The sequence below is a fragment of the Rutilus rutilus genome, assembly GCF_951802725.1.
Source record: "Rutilus rutilus genome assembly, chromosome: 16".
NCBI classification, from domain to species: domain Eukaryota; kingdom Metazoa; phylum Chordata; class Actinopteri; order Cypriniformes; family Leuciscidae; genus Rutilus; species Rutilus rutilus.
Window position 1 is genome coordinate 15,748,027 of NC_140224.1, and position 8,774 is coordinate 15,756,800.

Here is an 8,774-nt window from a genome sequence, read left to right on the forward strand (position 1 = left end):
GGCGAAAAACCAGGGACTAGTTCGCAAAAGTAGGTTTTGGACAAAATCCGACATAGCAGAAAATTTCCCCTGCCTACATCCAAATCGGAGATAGCCATTTTGTCCGCCTTGAGCCAAGGATTCCAACGATATAAGACACTTGATCCTGGGACAAGCGGTCTAAGAGTTATGAGTGATTTTGAACTTTTGGTTGCTGTAGCGCCACCTATGGGCCATTCGGGGTCATACTCTGATAGGTTGTCCCCAAATTGAGGCCTACCATCTGGCCAGGTTTCAAGTCTCTAGGCCTTACGGTTTGTCCTGCACGATGCGTTTTACGAATCCTTACAATTACAATAGGGTTTCAGCATTTCATGCTTGAACCCCTAATAAGAATGAAGGCTTTTTGCCAGTTATAGCGCCACCTGTGGTCCGATCTCCATGAAACACTGCATGCTTCCTCACCATGTTCTGACACATATGCTCATCAATTTTGGTGAAGTTCTGAGTTTTCATTTGGGATGTATAGGCTTTTTAGTGTATTTTGCCACGCCCCTTTTCTAAATGACCCTGTTACAGCAACCCAAATGCAAAAGTTCAACTTTTTTTCGATAATTATTGATCTAGAGAGTCCAGAGAATTGTCCTAGACTGGTCTGGTTCCGATCGGGCGAAAAACCAGGGACTAGTTCGCAAAAGTAGGTTTTGGACAAAATCCGACATAGCAGAACATTTCCCCTGCCTACATCCAAATCGGAGATAGCCATTTTGTCCGCCTTGAGCCAAGGATTCCAACGATATAAGACACTTGATCCTGGGACAAGCGGTCTAAGAGTTATGAGTGATTTTGAACTTTTGGTTGCTGTAGCGCCACCTATGGGCCATTCGGGGTCATACTCTGATAGGTTGTCCCCAAATTGAGGCCTACCATCTGGCCAGGTTTCAAGTCTCTAGGCCTTACGGTTTGTCCTGCACGATGCGTTTTACGAATCCTTACAATTACAATAGGGTTTCAGCATTTCATGCTTGAACCCCTAATAAGAATGAAGGCTTTTTGCCAGTTATAGCGCCACCTGTGGTCCGATCTCCATGAAACTCTGCATGCTTCCTCACCATGTTCTGACACATATGCTCATCAATTTTGGTGAAGTTCTGAGTTTTCATTTGGGATGTATAGGCTTTTTAGTGTATTTTGCCACGCCCCTTTTCTAAATGACCCTGTTACAGCAACCCAAATGCAAAAGTTCAACTTTTTTTCGATAATTATTGATCTAGAGAGTCCAGAGAATTGTCCTAGACTGGTTTGGTTCCGATCGGGCGAAAAACCAGGGACTAGTTCGCAAAAGTAGGTTTTGGACAAAATCCGACATAGCAGAACATTTCCCCTGCCTACATCCAAATCGGAGATAGCCATTTTGTCCGCCTTGAGCCAAGGATTCCAACGATATAAGACACTTGATCCTGGGACAAGCGGTCTAAGAGTTATGAGTGATTTTGAACTTTTGGTTGCTGTAGCGCCACCTATGGGCCATTCGGGGTCATACTCTGATAGGTTGTCCCCAAATTGAGGCCTACCATCTGGCCAGGTTTCAAGTCTCTAGGCCTTACGGTTTGTCCTGCACGATGCGTTTTACGAATCCTTACAATTACAATAGGGTTTCAGCATTTCATGCTTGAACCCCTAATAAGAATGAAGGCTTTTTGCCAGTTATAGCGCCACCTGTGGTCCGATCTCCATGAAACTCTGCATGCTTCCTCACCATGTTCTGACACATATGCTCATCAATTTTGGTGAAGTTCTGAGTTTTCATTTGGGATGTATAGGCTTTTTAGTGTATTTTGCCACGCCCCTTTTCTAAATGACCCTGTTACAGCCACCCAAATGCAAAAGTTCAACTTTTTTTCGATAATTATTGATCTAGAGAGTCCAGAGAATTGTCCTAGACTGGTTTGGTTCCGATCGGGCGAAAAACCAGGGACTAGTTCGCAAAAGTAGGTTTTGGACAAAATCCGACATAGCAGAAAATTTCCCCTGCCTACATCCAAATCGGAGATAGCCATTTTGTCCGCCTTGAGCCAAGGATTCCAACGATATAAGACACTTGATCCTGGGACAAGCGGTCTAAGAGTTATGAGTGATTTTGAACTTTTGGTTGCTGTAGCGCCACCTATGGGCCATTCGGGGTCATACTCTGATAGGTTGTCCCCAAATTGAGGCCTACCATCTGGCCAGGTTTCAAGTCTCTAGGCCTTACGGTTTGTCCTGCACGATGCGTTTTACGAATCCTTACAATTACAATAGGGTTTCAGCATTTCATGCTTGAACCCCTAATAAGAATGAAGGCTTTTTGCCAGTTATAGCGCCACCTGTGGTCCGATCTCCATGAAACTCTGCATGCTTCCTCACCATGTTCTGACACATATGCTCATCAATTTTGGTGAAGTTCTGAGTTTTCATTTGGGATGTATAGGCTTTTTAGTGTATTTTGCCACGCCCCTTTTCTAAATGACCCTGTTACAGCCACCCAAATGCAAAAGTTCAACTTTTTTTCGATAATTATTGATCTAGAGAGTCCAGAGAATTGTCCTAGACTGGTTTGGTTCCGATCGGGCGAAAAACCAGGGACTAGTTCGCAAAAGTAGGTTTTGGACAAAATCCGACATAGCAGAAAATTTCCCCCGCCTACATCCAAATCGGAGATAGCCATTTTGTCCGCCTTGAGCCAAGGATTCCAACGATATAAGACACTTGATCCTGGGACAAGCGGTCTAAGAGTTATGAGTGATTTTGAACTTTTGGTTGCTGTAGCGCCACCTATGGGCCATTCGGGGTCATACTCTGATAGGTTGTCCCCAAATTGAGGCCTACCATCTGGCCAGGTTTCAAGTCTCTAGGCCTTACGGTTTGTCCTGCACGATGCGTTTTACGAATCCTTACAATTACAATAGGGTTTCAGCATTTCATGCTTGAACCCCTAATAAGAATGAAGGCTTTTTGCCAGTTATAGCGCCACCTGTGGTCCGATCTCCATGAAACTCTGCATGCTTCCTCACCATGTTCTGACACATATGCTCATCAATTTTGGTGAAGTTCTGAGTTTTCATTTGGGATGTATAGGCTTTTTAGTGTATTTTGCCACGCCCCTTTTCTAAATGACCCTGTTACAGCCACCCAAATGCAAAAGTTCAACTTTTTTTCGATAATTATTGATCTAGAGAGTCCAGAGAATTGTCCTAGACTGGTCTGGTTCCGATCGGGCGAAAAACCAGGGACTAGTTCGCAAAAGTAGGTTTTGGACAAAATCCGACATAGCAGAAAATTTCCCCTGCCTACATCCAAATCGGAGATAGCCATTTTGTCCGCCTTGAGCCAAGGATTCCAACGATATAAGACACTTGATCCTGGGACAAGCGGTCTAAGAGTTATGAGTGATTTTGAACTTTTGGTTGCTGTAGCGCCACCTATGGGCCATTCGGGTCATACTCTGATAGGTTGTCCCCAAATTGAGGCCTACCATCTGGCCAGGTTTCAAGTCTCTAGGCCTTACGGTTTGTCCTGCACGATGCGTTTTACGAATCCTTACAATTACAATAGGGTTTCAGCATTTCATGCTTGAACCCCTAATAAGAATGAAGGCTTTTTGCCAGTTATAGCGCCACCTGTGGTCCGATCTCCATGAAACTCTGCATGCTTCCTCACCATGTTCTGACACATATGCTCATCAATTTTGGTGAAGTTCTGAGTTTTCATTTGGGATGTATAGGCTTTTTAGTGTATTTTGCCACGCCCCTTTTCTAAATGACCCTGTTACAGCCACCCAAATGCAAAAGTTCAACTTTTTTTCGATAATTATTGATCTAGAGAGTCCAGAGAATTGTCCTAGACTGGTTTGGTTCCGATCGGGCGAAAAACCAGGGACTAGTTCGCAAAAGTAGGTTTTGGACAAAATCCGACATAGCAGAAAATTTCCCCTGCCTACATCCAAATCGGAGATAGCCATTTTGTCCGCCTTGAGCCAAGGATTCCAACGATATAAGACACTTGATCCTGGGACAAGCGGTCTAAGAGTTATGAGTGATTTTGAACTTTTGGTTGCTGTAGCGCCACCTATGGGCCATTCGGGGTCATACTCTGATAGGTTGTCCCCAAATTGAGGCCTACCATCTGGCCAGGTTTCAAGTCTCTAGGCCTTACGGTTTGTCCTGCACGATGCGTTTTACGAATCCTTACAATTACAATAGGGTTTCAGCATTTCATGCTTGAACCCCTAATAAGAATGAAGGCTTTTTGCCAGTTATAGCGCCACCTGTGGTCCGATCTCCATGAAACACTGCATGCTTCCTCACCATGTTCTGACACATATGCTCATCAATTTTGGTGAAGTTCTGAGTTTTCATTTGGGATGTATAGGCTTTTTAGTGTATTTTGCCACGCCCCTTTTCTAAATGACCCTGTTACAGCCACCCAAATGCAAAAGTTCAACTTTTTTTCGATAATTATTGATCTAGAGAGTCCAGAGAATTGTCCTAGACTGGTTTGGTTCCGATCGGGCGAAAAACCAGGGACTAGTTCGCAAAAGTAGGTTTTGGACAAAATCCGACATAGCAGAAAATTTCCCCTGCCTACATCCAAATCGGAGATAGCCATTTTGTCCGCCTTGAGCCAAGGATTCCAACGATATAAGACACTTGATCCTGGGACAAGCGGTCTAAGAGTTATGAGTGATTTTGAACTTTTGGTTGCTGTAGCGCCACCTATGGGCCATTCGGGGTCATACTCTGATAGGTTGTCCCCAAATTGAGGCCTACCATCTGGCCAGGTTTCAAGTCTCTAGGCCTTACGGTTTGTCCTGCACGATGCGTTTTACGAATCCTTACAATTACAATAGGGTTTCAGCATTTCATGCTTGAACCCCTAATAAGAATGAAGGCTTTTTGCCAGTTATAGCGCCACCTGTGGTCCGATCTCCATGAAACTCTGCATGCTTCCTCACCATGTTCTGACACATATGCTCATCAATTTTGGTGAAGTTCTGAGTTTTCATTTGGGATGTATAGGCTTTTTAGTGTATTTTGCCACGCCCCTTTTCTAAATGACCCTGTTACAGCCACCCAAATGCAAAAGTTCAACTTTTTTTCGATAATTATTGATCTAGAGAGTCCAGAGAATTGTCCTAGACTGGTTTGGTTCCGATCGGGCGAAAAACCAGGGACTAGTTCGCAAAAGTAGGTTTTGGACAAAATCCGACATAGCAGAAAATTTCCCCTGCCTACATCCAAATCGGAGATAGCCATTTTGTCCGCCTTGAGCCAAGGATTCCAACGATATAAGACACTTGATCCTGGGACAAGCGGTCTAAGAGTTATGAGTGATTTTGAACTTTTGGTTGCTGTAGCGCCACCTATGGGCCATTCGGGGTCATACTCTGATAGGTTGTCCCCAAATTGAGGCCTACCATCTGGCCAGGTTTCAAGTCTCTAGGCCTTACGGTTTGTCCTGCACGATGCGTTTTACGAATCCTTACAATTACAATAGGGTTTCAGCATTTCATGCTTGAACCCCTAATAAGAATGAAGGCTTTTTGCCAGTTATAGCGCCACCTGTGGTCCGATCTCCATGAAACTCTGCATGCTTCCTCACCATGTTCTGACACATATGCTCATCAATTTTGGTGAAGTTCTGAGTTTTCATTTGGGATGTATAGGCTTTTTAGTGTATTTTGCCACGCCCCTTTTCTAAATGACCCTGTTACAGCCACCCAAATGCAAAAGTTCAACTTTTTTTCGATAATTATTGATCTAGAGAGTCCAGAGAATTGTCCTAGACTGGTCTGGTTCCGATCGGGCGAAAAACCAGGGACTAGTTCGCAAAAGTAGGTTTTGGACAAAATCCGACATAGCAGAAAATTTCCCCTGCCTACATCCAAATCGGAGATAGCCATTTTGTCCGCCTTGAGCCAAGGATTCCAACGATATAAGACACTTGATCCTGGGACAAGCGGTCTAAGAGTTATGAGTGATTTTGAACTTTTGGTTGCTGTAGCGCCACCTATGGGCCATTCGGGGTCATACTCTAATAGGTTGTCCCCAAATTGAGGCCTACCATCTGGCCAGGTTTCAAGTCTCTAGGCCTTACGGTTTGTCCTGCACGATGCGTTTTACGAATCCTTACAATTACAATAGGGTTTCAGCATTTCATGCTTGAACCCCTAATAAGAATGAAGGCTTTTTGCCAGTTATAGCGCCACCTGTGGTCCGATCTCCATGAAACTCTGCATGCTTCCTCACCATGTTCTGACACATATGCTCATCAATTTTGGTGAAGTTCTGAGTTTTCATTTGGGATGTATAGGCTTTTTAGTGTATTTTGCCACGCCCCTTTTCTAAATGACCCTGTTACAGCCACCCAAATGCAAAAGTTCAACTTTTTTTCGATAATTATTGATCTAGAGAGTCCAGAGAATTGTCCTAGACTGGTCTGGTTCCGATCGGGCGAAAAACCAGGGACTAGTTCGCAAAAGTAGGTTTTGGACAAAATCCGACATAGCAGAAAATTTCCCCTGCCTACATCCAAATCGGAGATAGCCATTTTGTCCGCCTTGAGCCAAGGATTCCAACGATATAAGACACTTGATCCTGGGACAAGCGGTCTAAGAGTTATGAGTGATTTTGAACTTTTGGTTGCTGTAGCGCCACCTATGGGCCATTCGGGGTCATACTCTGATAGGTTGTCCCCAAATTGAGGCCTACCATCTGGCCAGGTTTCAAGTCTCTAGGCCTTACGGTTTGTCCTGCACGATGCGTTTTACGAATCCTTACAATTACAATAGGGTTTCAGCATTTCATGCTTGAACCCCTAATAAGAATGAAGGCTTTTTGCCAGTTATAGCGCCACCTGTGGTCCGATCTCCATGAAACTCTGCATGCTTCCTCACCATGTTCTGACACATATGCTCATCAATTTTGGTGAAGTTCTGAGTTTTCATTTGGGATGTATAGGCTTTTTAGTGTATTTTGCCACGCCCCTTTTCTAAATGACCCTGTTACAGCCACCCAAATGCAAAAGTTCAACTTTTTTTCGATAATTATTGATCTAGAGAGTCCAGAGAATTGTCCTAGACTGGTCTGGTTCCGATCGGGCGAAAAACCAGGGACTAGTTCGCAAAAGTAGGTTTTGGACAAAATCCGACATAGCAGAAAATTTCCCCTGCCTACATCCAAATCGGAGATAGCCATTTTGTCCGCCTTGAGCCAAGGATTCCAACGATATAAGACACTTGATCCTGGGACAAGCGGTCTAAGAGTTATGAGTGATTTTGAACTTTTGGTTGCTGTAGCGCCACCTATGGGCCATTCGGGGTCATACTCTGATAGGTTGTCCCCAAATTGAGGCCTACCATCTGGCCAGGTTTCAAGTCTCTAGGCCTTACGGTTTGTCCTGCACGATGCGTTTTACGAATCCTTACAATTACAATAGGGTTTCAGCATTTCATGCTTGAACCCCTAATAAGAATGAAGGCTTTTTGCCAGTTATAGCGCCACCTGTGGTCCGATCTCCATGAAACTCTGCATGCTTCCTCACCATGTTCTGACACATATGCTCATCAATTTTGGTGAAGTTCTGAGTTTTCATTTGGGATGTATAGGCTTTTTAGTGTATTTTGCCACGCCCCTTTTCTAAATGACCCTGTTACAGCCACCCAAATGCAAAAGTTCAACTTTTTTTCGATAATTATTGATCTAGAGAGTCCAGAGAATTGTCCTAGACTGGTCTGGTTCCGATCGGGCGAAAAACCAGGGACTAGTTCGCAAAAGTAGGTTTTGGACAAAATCCGACATAGCAGAAAATTTCCCCTGCCTACATCCAAATCGGAGATAGCCATTTTGTCCGCCTTGAGCCAAGGATTCCAACGATATAAGACACTTGATCCTGGGACAAGCGGTCTAAGAGTTATGAGTGATTTTGAACTTTTGGTTGCTGTAGCGCCACCTATGGGCCATTCGGGGTCATACTCTAATAGGTTGTCCCCAAATTGAGGCCTACCATCTGGCCAGGTTTCAAGTCTCTAGGCCTTACGGTTTGTCCTGCACGATGCGTTTTACGAATCCTTACAATTACAATAGGGTTTCAGCATTTCATGCTTGAACCCCTAATAAGAATGAAGGCTTTTTGCCAGTTATAGCGCCACCTGTGGTCCGATCTCCATGAAACTCTGCATGCTTCCTCACCATGTTCTGACACATATGCTCATCAATTTTGGTGAAGTTCTGAGTTTTCATTTGGGATGTATAGGCTTTTTAGTGTATTTTGCCACGCCCCTTTTCTAAATGACCCTGTTACAGCCACCCAAATGCAAAAGTTCAACTTTTTTTCGATAATTATTGATCTAGAGAGTCCAGAGAATTGTCCTAGACTGGTCTGGTTCCGATCGGGCGAAAAACCAGGGACTAGTTCGCAAAAGTAGGTTTTGGACAAAATCCGACATAGCAGAAAATTTCCCCTGCCTACATCCAAATCGGAGATAGCCATTTTGTCCGCCTTGAGCCAAGGATTCCAACGATATAAGACACTTGATCCTGGGACAAGCGGTCTAAGAGTTATGAGTGATTTTGAACTTTTGGTTGCTGTAGCGCCACCTATGGGCCATTCGGGGTCATACTCTGATAGGTTGTCCCCAAATTGAGGCCTACCATCTGGCCAGGTTTCAAGTCTCTAGGCCTTACGGTTTGTCCTGCACGATGCGTTTTACGAATCCTTACAATTACAATAGGGTTTCAGCATTTCATGCTTGAACC